Source organism: Micrasema longulum, unplaced genomic scaffold (assembly GCF_059751315.1).
Source record: "Micrasema longulum isolate JH-2025_06_02 unplaced genomic scaffold, ASM5975131v1 h1tg000138l, whole genome shotgun sequence".
Lineage (NCBI taxonomy): Eukaryota > Metazoa > Arthropoda > Insecta > Trichoptera > Brachycentridae > Micrasema > Micrasema longulum.
The window spans coordinates 546,594-566,865 of record NW_028277344.1 but is presented as its reverse complement, the minus strand read 5'-3'; the positions used below and the strand labels follow the sequence as shown (position 1 = coordinate 566,865).

General features: G+C 32.0%; 1 protein-coding gene and 1 long non-coding RNA gene across 4 annotated transcripts in view; one reads left to right on the top strand and one right to left on the bottom strand.

Moving 5' to 3' along the window:
• GckIII (Germinal centre kinase III) overlaps nt 1–20,272 on the bottom strand; it is a 205,204-nt gene that overhangs the window by 119,279 nt on the left and 65,653 nt on the right. The window lies entirely within an intron of this gene.
• LOC148284244 (uncharacterized) lies at nt 12,167–19,742 on the top strand. The gene is made up of 3 exons (XR_015825376.1): nt 12,167–12,309; nt 17,520–18,062; nt 18,312–19,742. It is a non-coding gene; the product is annotated as an uncharacterized LOC148284244 (long non-coding RNA).

Here is a 20,272-nt window from a genome sequence, read left to right as displayed (position 1 = left end):
ACATAATACAAGAGCGGAACGAATTATATTCGCAGTGTTTTAATATAGATTTAATGTGTATTCCACACAATATCCTGTCGCGGAGTGTCATAAAAACGTTTTTGTAAATACTAACGTGTTAAAAAAACAACCCAGAGAAATGCTACCAATCCCCGTGTAGTAAAGGCCGTGAAAATTTACACACTTTTCATTATATTTGCAAGACGTAATAGAAATGTAAATTACATCATACTAATCTCTTGTATACATTGAAGATCATATTACCCATAATTATAATCTAACTGTCTCGTGTTGTTTTCGTAACTGGGGAGGCGTGACTCCGTCGAACCCCTTACGTTGTTTAGTATAAGCCAGTAGAAAGAAGTTAAAGAGGTATGTAGAGGTATTTAAACATAAATAATAAAAGCAAACACAACAATCATATTATATGGAATATTGTATGTCGTACCTGCTCACACAAAAATAACACGGTTAACGGCGTCTAATTAAAAACTATTTATACGTAGAGATGTTATGGACCTTGTATGAATCCTAAATCTAAATAATGAAAAAAAAAAAAAAATGACTTGTAATTTCGGTGTAGATATTAAACATGAAAAAAAAACGATACTTTAAATAACGTATGGTTCACGCTTATTATACGTGTTTCTTGTTTTTCCGATAATTTCTCGTAACATACTTTAAAAAAACAATATATATTTTCAGGGTACCAGACGCGGGACTACCCACAATAGCTACCCTTCGGATACCGGTCGTCGCTTTCCTTACCTTGTTAACAATAATACATATGTTAAAACAGTGCTTTATTTACATATTTACTTAACTGTTTACTTTTCATCGTGAACACTTGAAAAATTTACAACTCTGCTCAGTGTACCTATATTTACTTATTGTAATCAGTTTTAGGTGTTAGAATTCCATTCATCCATGCGCTTTGTAACTGCAATACAAGACATGTAGGGGTACTTGTACAGCGCCCTAGAGGTGATTTTGACAAAAATGGCGCTTTATAAATTATCCATAATAATAATCTACATAATGTGTGGTATGTATTTGAAAGCAATTTTTCATGTCCTGAACCGTGAGTGTAGGGCGTAGGGCCCCATATTACCTACAATATAGGTTCTGCCGGAAGCAATTTACTCGACGTTCGCCACACCTCCCGATCCCGACCAGCATGATAACCTATAATAAATAAATACACAATAATGTTTTTTCTTGTATAATACAAAACTTATATTAGACTTCACCTAAAAATCTTTTTTAAGAACCCAGATCAAAAATAAGATAGATTTTCTTGTTGAGTTCCATAGTTCAATTTTCTATTTAAATAAACTCCCAATGATTTCATTTATTTATTGACTTGCTGTTTATTTTGTAGAACTTCATATTATAATTTTAATATTAAAATCAAGCCATGATTTGAGTCTGTTTAAAATCGTTTATTTTATTTTTAATCACAAAAACAAAAATTCTGACAGTGGTTTCGCCTTGCTAGGGCATTTTTAAACGAATGTGAAGATTTAATGAACTGAAGGTCCTTTTATAGTTAAATACTTCTAGGTACTTAAGTAATAATGAATTGAACGTATAAAGTTCAGCATGTACAATAATTATAACTATGGGAAAAATCAATAATTAAGGGTAAGGCCAGGTGATTATTTAATAATTTCAGTCTTCAGTCAGTCCATTTAATCTTCGCATTTTGTTTGAAAATGCCCAAATAAGGCAAAATAATTGTATTTGTTTTTGTGTTTAAAAATAAATTAAACGATTTTAAGTAGATTCAAATCAGTGTTTGATTTCAATATTGAAATCTTAAGTTTTTTTTTTGAAGCGTTAATTAATTTATTTTAGCAAACAACTTAGAGATCTGTGGTATTTTTTGGCTTTATTATATTTATACTATCACTAGTCTTACAGTAAACGCTAAAAACATATTAAACCTTTGAGTAATAATTCGCTAGAGAAGCCCTTTAGCTCTATTGCATAGAACAAAAGCGCTCTAAATTTTTAGTTTGGTTTTTAGCTTAACAACAAACGTGTGACGGACGGTTTCTGTTTGCGCTTGCAATTTTCAACCTGAGTACCTACGGCCCTTTATATTGCTGTAAACTGTAGCTAACTTCGTGGTTGATGATCATAGAATGTTTTTTGTCCGTATGGGTGGCATATTATTACTCTAAGTATTAAACACTGTTCAATGCAAATGCGTAAAAAAAACTCTTTTACAATATTATTATGAATTCTCTTTTTTCTATCATTTCATGTACGTATGTTTAAAATTATTTTTTTGGTCAATTTTCTTTTATTTATTAAACTATAAATATAATTTATGTGAATGTACTTTTATGGACACTCCAGAACGTGCCTATGGGGCCAGTGGAGTGGATATGCATATTTTTTTGTAAACTTTGTAAATATTTATTCTGTTGGATAATTTATTTATTTTTATTTAAAACTATATAAATCGATGAAACAGGATATAAATCGAATAAATATCAAGTGAGTTTGATGTGAATAATTTTACTTTTTATACAAGATTTTATGTAATTTTAGAATTTTTTGTAATTTTAGACTAGTTAGCTAGTGTGAAAAAAATCCATTATGGAATGACCTTTAAAATAACTTGGGGTACGATGAGGAATGAGACTATTTATTATGTTATATATTTTTTATCGCATTTTTTTAGCTTTTTTTCATAGAAATAGAAATCCAAGAATTATTTTTAAATGATTATTTTTGTACAAAAACATTGGAAAATAATACACGAAATCATTCTAAATGGAAATAGAAAACTTGGTATAAAATTCTTAACAATTAAATGTATATGCTGCATGCAACACACTCGTAAATAAAAATACGACCTAAAAAAATGCTAAGAATAACAATGCTATTTGGGTTTAAAAATAGATTTATTTGACAGCTTTGCACAACATTTCTATCGAGTGATTGAACCCAGTCAGGTATAGGAAGGACGCTGGTTCATGACGCATTTTCTATGGCAAACGGGTAACGCGACTAGAGACCGGAGATTAGACCCCGTGCTCATCTTCCCATGAAGGTAGTTCAAGTAACGGAGCGCCATTGATTCCGTCCAAGCGAAAAGTCGTGGGCCGCGAACTGCCGTACGCCGCGCCCTGCGTACGCGCAACGCGCACTGCTCGCGCGGAACGTGGCTAATTATTGCTGGCCGCGAGAACACAGCACTCACAGCAGTCACAACACGCTGAGTGGACTTGGACGTCGAAGATCTGTCAAAGATAAGATGGCGAGAAAAACGACAATCTCGGTAGGATATCGCTCCGAGGTAGATAAACGCGCAATCATTATGATTTGTGTGAACGGTGGACTGTGAAGACTTGCGAAATCAAAAACTAAAACTGCATCATAAACTATCATAAAACATTAAATAAATAAAAGTGTCTTTGAAAACAAACTTCAAACAAGAAGTTAAAATGTGTAAAACAATACATTTTAAAAAGTAAAGCAAAAGTTATTTTTTTCTTATTTTCTTTTAATGTTAGGTAAAATAATAATTTAAAATAGTTTAATGTAAATTCTTTCATATTTGTATTATATTATATATACGAATATTTAGTATGAATTACATATACAAATATATAATATATTATGTATATATTTGCATATGTAACACGAGCTGAACCCGGCAATGTTTTGCTATTGCTAGATTTGAGTACATACTTAAATGAACACAACCGATTTTTGATATTGATTGATTTGATATCAATTATAGTATTTAGTTTATTATCTAATATGTAAATATACATGATTATTTTTGTGTTTCGGATTACATAAATTGTGAGGATATGCGGTGACAGGGAATTATGGTAAATATGTAGGTATTTGAACATAGTTTTCCTGTTCCTTAAATGAGATCATAAATAAATGTAAATATAATTACCAGTTACAAAGTATTATCCGCACTGAATATTATGATTTGAAATTCGCTTAAATTAAACGTACTTTGATTTTAAAAAGGTTTAGATTTAGGTTTACATAAATACAATTGGATGGATTTGAAATTCCACAAATGCTACGACACTCAATCATCCAAAAATAAACGCGGGATAATAGAGAACGCGAGTTGCATAATGGAAGCTGCCTGACTTCAGCCCTGAGCTGCCTCCCCATCCCACTCCGCCCCACTCCCCCGCAAACTCAGGTGTGAGAAGGGCTTTGTGGGGCCGACAGCAATCAAGAGCGGTATTTCTTCTCTAGCGAGAGCCATCCATTCTACATCCGTCTTATTCTGGTGCACTTGCAGCGTCTCGATCGTCCCCTTACGGCAAAAGCTATGTATGTGAAAAGCTTAGAATAAAAATATACCTCCGTACATTACAACATTAACTCGGGGTCAGAATGATATTTTAGGGTATTCTTAAGAGTCGAATTTATTTATTTATTTGTCTTTTCGAGAAAATTTATTTTCAACTTAGGCGGCTTATTGTCAGATGGCCATTTCTTCCAACAAATCTAGAAAATAAATCGAGAAAAAATCGAGTTGTGGTCCCGTGGCTATAGTTGCGGACTCACGGATCAGAGGTCCGAGGTTCGAACCCCACTCCATCTCAACTTGATTTCCATTTTCTTATAGTGAGTTTTTTACGACTCTTTAAAAATGGCCAACAAAATCGAAATATTAGGGAAAATTACATGAACACTAATATATTTTATTTTATATTTAAAAAAAATGTATTTTTTAGTTTCAAAACGCATAAAAAAAATTAGCAAATACTATAATAGAACTAGCAGTATGTGTAAAATAAGTATTTAATCAACTAAACTACCAGTTTTGAAAAAAATTGCGGAGGCAATAAATATAAATGAAAGCCTTAGCATATTGAGCTATCTATCACGGCTTAAAAAGGAAATTTAGTAAAACATTTTACAATTCAGAGGTATGCGTAAATTGTGAATTTTATTGTAACTCCGTACAAGGAGGACTGACATTTAAGCAACTATTTTACTACATCAATTATAAAGTTGTTAATCGAAAGAGAAAACCCTTTTTTTCTTACTTGTGTTCTTAAAATATCATAAAATACGTAATATGACTTTCACATGGAACATACATAACAAAAAATGTGTAAGTTTTTTTGTCGTGATAGAACAATCGATTGATAATACTGTCTCTTGTCAGCCTAATGATGGCGGTTTTTTTACATTTACGCTCTACTCAAGGAACGCCCTGCACTCGAACAACGCTAGCGAATTGTTTTTTTTTTAAAATCAGAGTTCAGTTTGCCTAACATCGGCTAGCTCTTCGTGAAACAAAGAACTTTGTAAAATGCCCTTATAGTAATTAATTACAAAAAGGCGCTATATAGGTTATCCACAATAATAATAATAATAATACTGCGTGACAAGTTTGGTAACAATATTATGTCAGTTGACCTACACGAGTATGCGATTCGATGCTATTAGATTATTTCATTTAGTGCTACGTCCATTAGATTATTTCATTTAGTGCTACGTCCATTAGATTATTTCATTTAGTGCTATGTGTAAAGAAACCAACTTTTAAGAATTTCAAGCCAATAAACAAGCACTCGCGGAAGACATTAATTTTTCAGATATCATTTTCAAAAAATAATTGTGTATTTTTATTATTTCGATCACAATAAAAATGAACTCACTGCAACAAATATTTGCTTAATTTATTCCAATTTAAAATCGTATCACGCTTGAAAAAACACACTATACCTCTCCCGAACGATCGAGTACTTAAATCTAACATCCCTACAGCAAACTTAAAACAATTCTTCCTATCTTTTTATCATATGACTAAATCTTAATTTCGCAAGTAACCATACGAATTATTAAAAATTATATTCCAAAAGTCACAATAAATATACGACCATGTTTGTGTCCCGACATGCTAGAAATAAAATCCGTTTTAAGTCGGGACTTCCGCACGAATACAAAATAAAATCATTGACATGGATTGATTCCCGACTTGGTTGACGAGCAATATTTATTAAAAGGGGTGTTTTACACTTCAAGAATATTTAATAGTTCTTAGACTAGCGCCTGAAGCGCAAGACTGATCATCTAACCTTCATGTAACAAAAATGATCAAGATACGCTGCGATTGGTGTATCAATACAGTGCCCTTTGCATCATTAGGTGCGGAAAGGGAATGATGATGATGATGACATGGACTGAAAGGTGAAACAGGTAAAATAATTCATAAGTAAAATAATTGAATAAGTCAATAATAAAACCTTAATTTTTTAATTTATTTTTTTTATTTAGTTGATATAGTAAAAAAGTTACAACATGTTAACAAAAAGAAATACATAATAAAGCAAAAGTACAGAAACTAAAAACGAAACGAAATGCCACACCAAAAAAGAAGCAACCTCTTGTGCTTGCTGTGAGATTACAATATTAATAATTATTTAAGTACAAAATACACATATATTTCAAAATATTAAACAATGTTATTATTAGAGTACACATAATAATATGTTTACGGTTAGAGTAATAATACGCTACTAGCTAATAGAGTAACCTATAAGGATAAAAACAATTCTATGAATTTAAAGCACCAAGTAAGCTACAGTTTACAGCAATACAATGGGCCGTAGGTACTCAGGTCGAAAATTGAAAGCGCAGACAGAAACCGTCCGTTACACGTTTGTTATTAAACTAAAAACCAAACCAAACATTTTAAACGCTTTTGTTCTGCTGGTTTCTCTAGCAAATGATACCTCTGAGCGATTACGTGTACCCTATCTCATAGATTCCAAATAAAAAAAAGTATTAATAATTTGTTTTGCATTCAATTTATTATAACAACTCATGGTCAAAATGCTTTGTCTTCAAAGGTGTCAAAAATTACAATAATCACCCCAATAAACTAAAAACTATTAAAACTTACATATCTATAAATAAATTCAAAGTAAATCTAAAGATTTTTTTTGAACAAATGTAAAAACTGTATTAAATTTTAATTAGTATGGATGTATTATTATTTAAACTCTAATAAATAAATAACTATAACAGTGTAAGTCACTTTCCAAGCACAAGAGTTAGTTTATTTTATTGGTGAGTTACAGTTATAAAATTTACTAGATGTATAAAAGTAGATTTGTACAGAATTTAAAAAAAACATGTACCATTTATGAAATTTATTCATAAAAAAAAAAAACTTACACGAGCAGATAAATTTAAAAACTGCTAACGGATTTTGTTAATACAATAACTGTAATACAAAAAACGAAATATTGAGAGAAATATTGTATTTTAATAAATAATGAAAACCGTAGAATTCTCGTAAGGCTACATAAAGTGTTGAGTAGCAGGTGGCAGCAGTATCCTTTACATAATATTATATTAAAACAAGCCAACATAGGTACATGGAACATGTAATGTGTGACATATGATACCTTTAATAACTGGTTTGAGTTGGCCGATCTTCATTATACTTTTAAAAAAACCTCAAAAGATCGCATTTATAAAACCAGTTTAATGGAATGTGCACAAGGACAGTCCATTGATCATGCGATGTGAAATCTCACTATTATTTTTTTTACCGAAAACATGTCAAAAAAGTACAATAAAAAACAAATTCTTTTTTATTTTATTTTATTTTGCACCAATCAAATTGATGACACGTTCATCTTTATCATAATCACCGATTGTTATTTTTCCTTCCAAAATTACAAGAATTTTCAGTATTCAGATTTTTCTAAAATAACTGAAAAATCTGAAAAACATAAAATATCTTATTTACGACCCAGATGTCTAGTTTATTTCCTGTACTTAACCCTAATCTTGGCAAAATAAAAAACATTTTTTTTACGCATTTGATGGTTAAACAGGCTCAGAATCCGAAACAGAAATACTTTTTTTGATTTAATCAAAGTTTATAATAAATTGTGATAATGCAGCAAAGATTGGAAAATGTAATAAAGCTGTTTTAATTAAAACCTTTTTTCAAAAATGTTTTGAGCATGTCCAAATGTTTGTAGACAGGCTGGATTTTCTTCCTAGGGAGTTATTTAGATTTAAATTTGTTGCAACAGGGAGCGAACACATTTTTGAGAAGGAAATATAAAAGACTAGGCTAAAAAAAGAAGATAAGTAATTTTTTGTTTTGTACACCATTTTATGAAAAGGACGTAAATTATATTGGTACGGTATTTGTTACAATCAATATAGAGTAAAGTTTCCGCAAACCAAGTTTTGTAAAATTTCCATTTGAAATAATCGTAAAAATTGCATTTTTCAATAAAAGAAATTATAAGAGCGCCATCTGTGAATAATCAGTTTAATATTTTCGTTTAGAATCACCTTAAACGTTAATTCAAGTTACAAAAGTATGCATTTTTACAATAGGTTAGGGAGAGCAATATTATTTTTAAGTCAAACGACAAATTACATAAATTATTTTTAGACGTATATGCTTTTTTTATTTAATTAGTATTCTATACGATACTAACTCGAGCGCTTATCATACTTACTTAGATAAACAAGACTTACTTAAGGAAAAATACATACAAAGCAGCTAAGCTTTCTTTGTTAGATAGCGGAGATATTTCTTATACGAGTACCACAGAGGGGGAAAGTTACACGGTGATATTATAATGTGGGAGTGCGCAGATCTATAGATATTTTCATCCATTTACGTTATTAGTGTGCGAGTAAACACAAGAAAAATATTCTTCATCTTTCCTATCCGACCTTCGGCGCTGTTATCCAATTTCATTAATGGTGTAGTATTATTACGCAAAACATTTCAGTCAAAAGGATATCCATTATATAATGGAATTGAATAAAAGCCTTTGATAGAATTACTTTCCATTGCGAAAAATACGCTGCTAATTGCGTGGTAATAAAAACTGTACACCAAATCATAATATTTTGTAAGAATGATATATTCCTGTAAAGGCAAAAATATTTCGAATATAAATAACACTTACTGTGTTAAACACCCATATCATACGTATCGTTCAAATTCTCGTGACACGGCAAAATTAGGGTGGATTGATATTTATTACATACTTTTTTTATCTTTTTTTTATCGAGTACTATATATTAGTCGGCCTCGTGGTGTACTGGTTAGTTCGCATGCCTGGCATTAAACAAATATTAAAAAAATATGTAATACAATAAGAATCAACCCACCCCATGTAATTTTACCGTACAGTGTGGATTTTACGTTCGTCTGAAATAGGTCTACCTTTAAGATCCAATTAAATTTTACTCGCGCTCCTAGAATACAAACAGCTCCAAATGAAATGAAAAAAAAAAAATTCCCGTAAAAAACAAAAACATTAAAATTTTCACATATCAAGTATTATAATACATGGATAATAATAATACATAATGTATTTCAATTACATTTTATGAGGCATAATTTTAACATAATACTAATTATACATCTTAAGAGGGCGAATGTACAAACGTATTTCGTTTTATAGGTGCGTAAATTTGCACGGTCTCTGTTATCAATGTGTATTTTTTTGTGTGATCCCTTTGGGTGAAGATGGATTCGTTTCGACGTTTCGTCTAGAATCCGAAGATGGCTCCTGCAATTGTAGCCGAAACGCCGGAACGAATCCAACTTACATGGGATCATCAAAAAATATACATATGGGTATTTCGTTCAATACGTTTAAATTTATTTAATTTCGATTTTTACAAAACGGTAATTTCACAGTAATAACAATTGTAAATATAAGTCTTCATCACCATCAATCCTTTCTTGATGGAGAATATGGCAGTTAATTGGTACATCGAATGCGGCGTATCTCGTTCATTTGTCACATAAAGGAAAGGCGATCAATCAGTTTTTTAGTTCAAATGCCAGTCTAGGGACAGTGAAATATTGCTATGCAAACCACCTTTTAAATAACGACTTAATTTCGAACTTTCCAAGAATCGAACCAGGAACCTAAAGCACAGTGGACAAACGCGTCAACCACTGCACTACGAGGCGGACAAATTTTCACCTGATTTCCCTTTTCAGGATAAAACCTGAGTGTGGCCATCGAGCCGAAAACACGCGCACAGGGTTCTGATTATTTTCACACAAAGAACTGTATTATTCATATAATGGTAAAAAATTACACATTTATCAAATATAGTTTACATTTTTAAACAAACTTTTTATGCTAAGGGAAGAGACCATTGCAGGAGACTGCTGCGAGATATTGCGTAGATTTATATAATATTAAGCGTGATGTCCAGATGTTTATTGAAATAATATATAATACTAGCGGAGCCGACAGACGTTGTCCTGCCCAAACGTTGGCTTGCCTGCTATAAGCTGCTTTACATAGGTACCTAGTACCTAGGTAGTTATTTACGATTTAATTCCAAAACTAAATATTATTAATATTCAAATATTGAATTTAAGTAGGTACCTAGATACTTTAAACTTCTTAGATTTTCAGGGCCGTTAAGATACACAATAAGTTTTTCTGGGTTATTATGCCGTGTGTCGTTCGTACTCTTTACCGACGTTTCGGATCGCGTTACAGCGTCCATCATCAGGGTTGATGATAACGGCATAATAACCCAGAAAAACTTATTGTGCACCTAGATACTTGTTTATGACTGAATTCCAAAAACACAAAACAAATCATTTTTAAATATAAAATTCTTTTTGCAAATGTCAAACTCCGCTTTTCTACAATAAGGTGTGTATTTTAGGTTGGAATACGATTTTTAAAAATGTATTAAATGTTAGTTAATATTATTTTATCATTACTGAAAAAAAAAAATGGGTATAAATTATAGAGTATAAGGAAAGAATCTGATTGGGATCCATAAAAAGCGAACGCGAAGCGTTTGTAAACATTCAAAAACAAGTTTTTTTTTACATGTAAAAAACAACATACTTCCATTTTTTTACATGCATTCTCGTCGAATGCAACCCTGGTAGGTCGATGAAAAAAACATTTATGCTCCTAATCTTTTTTTTACAGATTAGATTAAATATTTCAATATCTACGAACACGCGCAGCGCAAAAATCTACATTTCGCTGAAAACAGTACGTAAATCGGTTAAGCCGTTAAGGAGGAGTTCAGTGACATCACACGTACAGAAGAATTATATAAATATACAAGATGGCATGTTTATGTTAAAAATTTTAATTTTGCTATTATTTAATAATGTACATGCTTCCACTTTCCATTATGTTGTATCCCAATTCAACACAGGGCTCTTGGCCCTTAGATAGGGAAAAGTTTGTATTTGTACGAATAAATAAATATATATGTATAATTGAAAATAAATTTACGGGAATAACAGAAGAAAAAAAAATTCCATAAATTTCAACCAAAACTTATCGAGTGTTACTTCTTCTTAAAGTTACTTCTTTTCAAAGTTAAATATGGCCTCTCATAAATTAAGTTATAAATTCCTCTTCACATTTTCAATTAAATACCTGCCTATTTAACTGAAGTGTTTTAATATGGAGAAGACGTTCAAGATCATGAACATTATACTGTTTAAGTACCGATAAATTTTAATAAAACTTTTAATATGCAAGATGCGAAATCTCTTGTCAGAACTTCTTTATAAGGATTCTGGTAAAATATTTAATTTAGAAGGTAATTAAAACAAACACCTACGCAGTAAATAATTTAAGAGAAGAACAAAATTAAGCTGCTAAATAATAACAATTGTCGTAGGTTTTAAATTACATACAACATACAGAAATCCAGAATGTAATTAAATTTGTCGTTGTGCTTAATATCAGTTACATGAAATTTTAAATATTTATTTTTTATTTTTTTTATTTTTTATTTAAATCTTAAAGTAGGGCACACATATCATACATATTGTTATGTGTGTTCTAATAATAACATTGCAAATATATTTAATTTATAAATTGTTTATCACATATGTCTTGACCATTATTTTAAATTTTGATATGTTTTTTTCTTCATAAATATTTTTTTCCATTTCGTAATACTTTTTAATTGCTTTAAATAAAATTGAATTTTGTGACTTTGCCTTATATTTAATAATGTAATGGCGGCCCCCGCGGTGAACTGGCGAATACGTTTGCCTCACACGCGGAGATTCTGGGTTCTGAAAACTAAATGTGAATTTTTACTAAAGTCCGGGTGGTACGTGCTGTCCTTTACAAATATTGTAATCTGGCTTCTTTAACCTGTTATTATGTTTTTTTTTTTAAATATTCTTGTATTTGGCTTTTTTAATCTCATCTAGATTAACGCTACTAAGATTAGCTTTATTTACAAAAGTAAGAATTGATTATGTATGTAATATTTAAACCCTGCCTGACTTAACACGTTAAGGCTTCCGTCAAGATAATTAGAACGGCGCTGCATGATAAAAAAATATTAATAGCGATCTCACTCGACATCCGCGGAGCCTTCAATAATAAAATAAAATTAGATAAAATTCTAGTGGGTCAAAAAACTTGGAAAAAGAACCGGATCAAAGCCTGAACTAACAAGTTTTATAATAAATAACCACATTAAAAACCTTAAAATACTGTACATAAATATTCGTAGTCTGAAACCCAAAATAGATGAACTAAAAGCACTTATAATAAGTGAATTTAAAAACCCCGATTTCATCATTCTAACTGAAACATGGCTCACTAATAGTGAAGCAGAATTATATGACATCAATAATTACAATGTAATAAACTCCTGCCGGGAAGGTAGAGGAGGAGGTGTAGCAATGTACATAAAGAAAAACTTAAATTACGAAGCAAAAAATATTGAAAATAACAGAGATATGGCAAACATTGTTTTAATAAGTCTCATAAAACAAAAAATAAATTTGTGTGCTATCTACAGACGACCAAATAAAACCGAAGTACATAGTTTCATAAATCTTCTAGAAACCCAAATACTTCCGTATGGAAATAAAGGAAAAACAATAATAGTTGGGGATTTTAATATCAATATATTAGAAAAAGACAATGTACTAACAAATGAATATGTAAATAGCCTAATATCTAATAATTATGTAATTCTTAACGAAATTTCACTTGAAAAATATACAAGATGGAATCACAGAGGAGAAAATTCGATTATTGATCATGTATTAACAAATTTTGTAGAAGCTAAATATACAATAGACTACAAAGATACTCCACTAAGTGATCACAGAGCACTCTATCTAAATATAGATATACCTATCGAAAGACAAAAAATATTTAAACAAAAATACACCTTAGAAATAAAAGATTATGTCAAATTAAAAGAAAATCTCGTGGCGAAAATACAAGAAGTTAACAGTTACAAGACATTATCCAAAACGAAATAAAAAAGAACACAAAAACCAAGGTGAGAAACTTCACAACATCAATAAAGGAGGGTTGGCTAACTAAAAACATATTTCAAAAAATAAAAAATAAAAATCAAGTATATAAAAAAATGATTAAAGAAAGAAATAACAGTCAACTTGTAACCGAACTAAAAAATATTCAAAAAGATTTAAGAAATGAAATCAGAAAATCAAAAAAACAATATTACCAGAATTATATAAAATCAGCAGAAGGCAGCAGCAATAAACTTTGGAAAATAATAAAAAATATCAAGTCTGGAGAAAAATTGCAGTCAGCTAGTATAAAAGAAATGAATGTAAAAGATGGGATTTTCACAAATGATGAAGAAGAAATATCAAACATTATCAATGAATATTACTCCAATGTAGGCCAAAACCTTGCAAGTAAATTAGATGGACCATGTCTAAACATATCAGAAAAACGAAGAAGAAAAATAAATAGTACCTTTTTTCTTAGACCAACAACGACAAAAGAAGTGTGTAAAATAATTGACAATCTTAAAAAAAATGCATCGCCAGGATATGATAAAATTAAACCTTCACTCGTAAAAAATCTCAAAGATGTTTTAAGCCCGGTCGTATCAAAATTAATTAACATGCATATAAAGTTTGGAATCTACCCGGAAGAACTAAAGACTGCAAGAATAACTCCTTTATTTAAAGGTGGAGATCGAACGGAACCTAGTAACTATAGACCTATAGCAAATTTAACTGTATTTAATAAAATCTTTGAAAAATGTATTCATAAACGATTAATGGGACATATTAAAAATCTTAATATAATATGCTTAAACCAACATGGTTTTCAAGAAAAAAAAGGAACTGGAACCGCTCTAGTAAATTTGATTAATTATATTCAAACAAATATGGATGCTAAAATTTCAACCACAGGAGTAATATTAGATTTTAAAAAAGCTTTTGATACGGTTCACATTGAGACCATGATAAAAAAATTAAATGATATAGGAGTAAAATCTCAAGAATACAAACTATTAAAATCATACTTAACTAATCGGAAGCAGTATACCTTTGTAAATGAAAAAAAAAGTAAAATACAAACAGTAAATTTTGGAGTCCCACAAGGATCTATTTTGGGTCCATTGTTATATATTTTATATATTAATGACTTATCACTGTATAATTTTAAAGGGAAAATTATTATGTATGCCGACGACATTGGACTTTTTTATAAAAATCAAACAGACGTATTAACAAACAATGACATAAACGAAGACCTTACTATATTGACTAAATGGACAAACACAAACTTACTTACACTTAATGAAAAAAAATGCAATATTATCCATTTTGAATCTAGAAAAAAATGTCACAAAGTAGATGCTTACATAAATAATGAACGACTAACTGAAATTGAACATGTTAAATATTTAGGACTAACAATAGACAGACAATTGACATGGACAATTCATATCAACAATTTAATTAGCAAAGTGGCAACTTTATCGAGTCTATTTTTTAAAATCAAAAACTTTGTTCCAATAAAGGAAAAAATTTTAATGTATGAAGCATATGTTAAAACTAAAATATGTTATATGCAACTACTATGGGGAACAGGATATCAAAATGACATAAACAGACTACAAAGACAGCAAAATAAAATATTAAAGTTAGTATATGACCTTCCCTATCTAACAGCAACTAAAGAACTTTTTGAACAAACTAAACAATTAAACGTAACTGAACTCTTTAAACTAGAATCTTTAAAATTTATTCATAAATTAGCCACTGATGTAATTGTAGACGAAGAATTAAAACTTGAAAAAAATTTGTAGTAAACATGAACACAATACGAGAATTTCAGAAAAATATCATATACAATCTTTTAAAACGAGAAAAGGACAATCGAGACTTATAAACCATGGACTGAAATTATACAATAAACTACCAGACAAAACTAAACAAAAGACTCAGGCAACCTTTACAAAAGATGTTAAAAATATTATTATTAACAGTAGAATTTGAATTTTAAAAGTGAAAATATTTTGTTAAATGTATGTAACCCGTAAGGGTTTATCAATAAAATTTAAATAAAAAAAAAAAAAAAAAAAAATGCTTGGTGGCCATTCTTGATGTGCCAACTAAGTAGGAAAAGGTGCCCTCGAAACCTGTTTATGCTTGTAAAAAGTTACCATCACCAAAGAAGAGTTAAATTGTCACACTTTGATGCTGCACTTGAGAAAATCACGACCAAGGGGTGTGTTCAGGGATCCTCATGTGGACCAAGTTTTTGGAACTACATTGTAGATGATGTCCTTCAGAAGGATTTAGGCCGTGGAGTCGAACTGACTGCATTTGCAGATGACCTCCTATTAATAGTTGTAGAAGACAAAATAAATGAACTCGTAAAGAAAACGGAAGATGCTCTAGAGATTATAACAAAATGGGGATTAAAAGCCAAACTAAATTTTGCTGAAGAAAAAACAAATGCAATGTTCATTTCTAGAAGAAAAGACCAGCAGCCCATCATCCACATGAATGGAGTCCGGTTGGAATTCGTCGATCATTTTAAAGTTTTAGGTATAACCATAGACCGCCACCTGAATTGGTCTAAACATATTGACAATGTTTGTAAAAAAGCTGCGGCTATTACAAACAAACTTGTTCAGGCCGCTAAACCAACATGGGGTGCATCACCGGAGGTAATGCAGCAAATGTACGTAGGAGCGGTCGAGCCCCTGATTACATATGCTTCAAGTGTGTGGGTAGATGCGGTAAATAAAAAATATAACAGGAAGAAATTGGACTCCATTCAGAGACAAATTGCCATCAGGTCTTGCAAGGGCTATAGAACAATCTCCTTGGTGTCTGCTCAGGTTCTTAGCGGCTTCATGCCACTCGACCTTAGAATCAAGGAGCTTGCAGAAGCTTATGAGGTCAAGAAGAGTCTCACTCTGCAAGACTTGCCAACTGACAGGTTTTATCAGGGAACCGGAAATTTTTTCTCCCTTCCTCATCCCGCGGAGCGATACAAGATAGACTATGGATTCAATGACCAAACGCTGCCTGACATGAAAGAGAACGAATTGAGGATCTTCACTGATGGCAGTCTTTTAAATGGCAAAGTAGGTGCAGCATTTGTACCCTACGATGGCGTAAGAGAACTGCCTGCCAGGAAGTTTAAACTCGATCACTTTTGCTCAGTATTTCAGGCTGAAATATACGCTATTAGAGAATCTATAGCTTACGCTTTAAAAAAACCGCCTAATAGATGGAAACATATAACGATTTTGACAGACTGTAAATCATGTATTCACGCGATTGCGGATCGTAATTCGGTGAACCCAATGGTCATGAGTATACGAACTGATATCCAGATATTAAAAAATCGATCGCAAAATGTGTACATTGGCTGGATTCGAGGACACTGCGGAATAATTGGCAATGAAAGAGCTGACGAAAAGGCTCGGGAAGCAACATTAAAAAAAACAGTTCCTGATTTTGCTGACTTCCCAATAAGTTTTGCTAAGAGAAAAATAAGAAGCAGAACTTTACAGCTCTGGAATGATCGCTATTTAGCAGAACCCACAGGAAAGGTAACAAAAATGTTTTTTCCATCTATTTACCATGCTTTTGAATTTAGGAAACTGCAGCGTGCAGGATACGAACTCACACAAATCCTGACAGGACATGGCGGATTTATGAGTTATTTACACAGATTCAAAATATCTGAGATCAACACTTGCCCAAGCGATGATGTTACTCTCCAAGATGTCTCCCATCTATTGATGCATTGCCCCTTTTTTAGTCTGCAGAGAATGCAACTGGAGGCGCGATGCAGAAGTCTAAATGAGGATTTACACGACGTGCATGTAGTGATTAGTCACAGGGACTTGTCAAGAGAGGTATCATTATACATGACAGATATAGTGAAGGCAATAAAAGGTATCAATGATAGCAGGACACCAAATGCCGAACACTGTTCAGGTGGATCGGAGGATCTGTTGACGAATGGCAACGGTCCGCCTTCTTCTGACGAGTTTTCTGTCCTTACCTCTTGAAACAGGTCACAGCCGAGACATCTTACTGATCCTTTTATAAAGTGACGAAATAAAGTTTTTCAGTAAAGTAAATATTTTTAAGTAAACAAGTTAATGGCTGTCGCTTTGAAGTGTATATTAACCTTGTACATTGCAAGCAAGGTATTGAATAATGCAACTTCATATATAAAAAAAAAAAAAAAAAACACGTTAAGGTTATCAATGTTATGCTGAAAATTAATTTTATTTAAAAATCTTTTTTAAAGGAATTACGTCCGCCTAATTATAATGGTGTTCGCGTTGGGCTACTGTTCATGTTCTGGGTTCGATTTACGATTTGTCAATATTAAATATTTACAATGCGAATGCTGATGGATGAAGAAATAGAGGAAGACCGAGAAAGACATGATACAAATACTTGAAGATGGACATGATAAAAGTCGGAATGATCGGCGCGTGTGCATGAGAAGACTTATGCATGTAGAGGAAGCGAGATTTGTATGCAAAGATAGAGTGATGTGGCGTTATATCCTCTCTGCCTACCCTTACGGTGAAACGGCGTGATGGTTTGTTTGTTTGAAATATTTATCAATTGTGTAAAGGTATTTAACCCTACAGCTTGAAGCGTATAATACAATATCTTATTTTGTATATAATTAACGACCAAAATAACTTAACAGGTAATCCCTAAGTTTAATAATTTATATTGGGTGCTAATGAAATAAGAAAGAAAATTGTAAATTCACAGTTAAGCTAGGGTTTCCTAGGACAGCGGTGCCCGCATCTTAACGGCCGTAGTGAACGGTGATGCGGTGGACAGCCGTCGTAACGTCGACTAGAGAGTGGAGAGTAGGAAACGGTGTTAAATGGTGTTGATAACACCGTTTTCCTAGGAAACTACACTCCAGTCACCGTTACGACGGCTGTCCACCGCATCACCGTTCACTACGGCCGTTAAAATACGGGCACCGCTGTCCTAGGAAACCTTAGCTTTAGAGTACATTCAGGTTTAGTTGTAAGGTGAAATTTTGTTAAACCAAGATTGTTTACGCGATTTGACGCGAATCCCAAAAACCCTCTCCTGAAAATTTACGTTTCAAGCGAATGTCGTGTTTTGCGAACGGTCGTCATTTGCTTTTAACTACATTGCTCAATTTGTGGGTTTCATAAATAACTTAACAATTTAAATGAATTATTTTGTAATCACTGCAATATCGCGAATGCCCACCGGAGTAAATACCGTCATGACGAAGGAACAGGTTGTGGTTTAAATCATCATTTATTTGATAAAATTTTGAAATAAATAATCACAAAGTCAGCGCTCCATATTTTGCGTGGAATTCGTATTTGCAATACTTTTATTTGTAATCTTGTTGTTTAATATGGGACTTTTTACAGCTTCAATCAAAACTTCGATCCGACTGTTGACTTCATGTTTAAGTTTATATTTGGTGAAACAAAAAAATACCGTTTTGTATCGAGTACCGATCGTATCTGGGTCCGTTTAAGGTCTCGACACACGGGTCGCCTTGAAACCGGGTGGAGGTAATGATATTACTCCAGTCCGACGTGGACCAACCTTGCCCGGAGCGAATACCTCCACGGCCGCGTCCGACTCGGCGGTTGATTGGTATGACACGTCACACCGAATCGCAGCCCGACACCCAAATGCCACGAGAGAATGGTTAAAACTATCCAGGTGATTATCCGATAGGTAGATACCACCTTTACTTGACGTAGACCTAACAACATAAGCGAATGCATGTTTCACTGTTGCAATATTTAAATTAAACCTTGAAAGTATCTTGAAGTATGAGGAAAAGGCTGATTCTGATTGACGGGCTTCTAATGTAGTGCATAGCAATAAATGCATTACAAAATGCTAAATCTGATGATATCTTACTTATTTAAATATATGATTTTAACATATAGTATAATGTAGATATTGAATACGTGTTTTGAATAACCTTTCTAACTTATCAATTAAAATAAAATAATGAAAAATCCACAACATGTAGAATAAGCATTTTGCGAATTTAGTAAAAAATTATAATTACCTAATTAATTCATTACAGCAGGGAAAACTCTGTGCTCCAGGGCCCCGATTACAATGGGTAGTTAATAGAAAAACCGATATGTGTGTACGACAATGAGTATATTTGCATGCACATTTAAAGTATCTTCGTCGGTAACATATAATTTAACATGTTTAAAAGAGAAAAAATGTAAGCATATTCTGATTTTTATACAGAAAACTTAATTTTACTTTGTAGATAAATGTCAACTTCCCATTGTAATCGAGACCCAGGACTTATACCTACGTCTTTCTAACTGCCAGACAAGTTATCTGACTGCTGCACATAAAATAAAGACGATTTTTTTTACTATGAGATTAATAAGATTCGTGATAATGACTACTTTTAAATGCCATTTAAAAATTAATAATTATCTTGCTTTAAGCATCTAAAAAGTCATAAAGAGATGGATTTTTAAAATTAATATATTGTAATAGAAAGTTGAAATGGTTATGTCATCGTCACGTTGGGTGTCAAGTAAAAACGTATGTCAGTAAAGTGCACTTAGGGAACACTTTGTATCGAAAGCGAAAGAGCGAGGATTAGTCCAAGAGTAGATGGACTCAAAGGCTTCGGACATGGGGACGATCGCTAATTGGATTCAAGACTGAAGGAAATCCAATTACCGCTCGGTCGTGATAAGAGAATTTACCTCATTACGGAGCTCATTCCACGCTGTGAATACACGTAATGGACAAAGCAATAGTTTGGTTCTTTTCATAACTTCGCTTTTTTCCTATCCTTCTTTAAGTATATACTAGACTAGATACATACGCGGAAGTGTGGGGATTTCCACCGAATAGGGGACGTTCTTCACTTGGTGTAACCATTTAGTATAAATCTTCGCTGATTTAATTAGCTAGTGCGAAGTTATATAATTAAATTTGCCATAA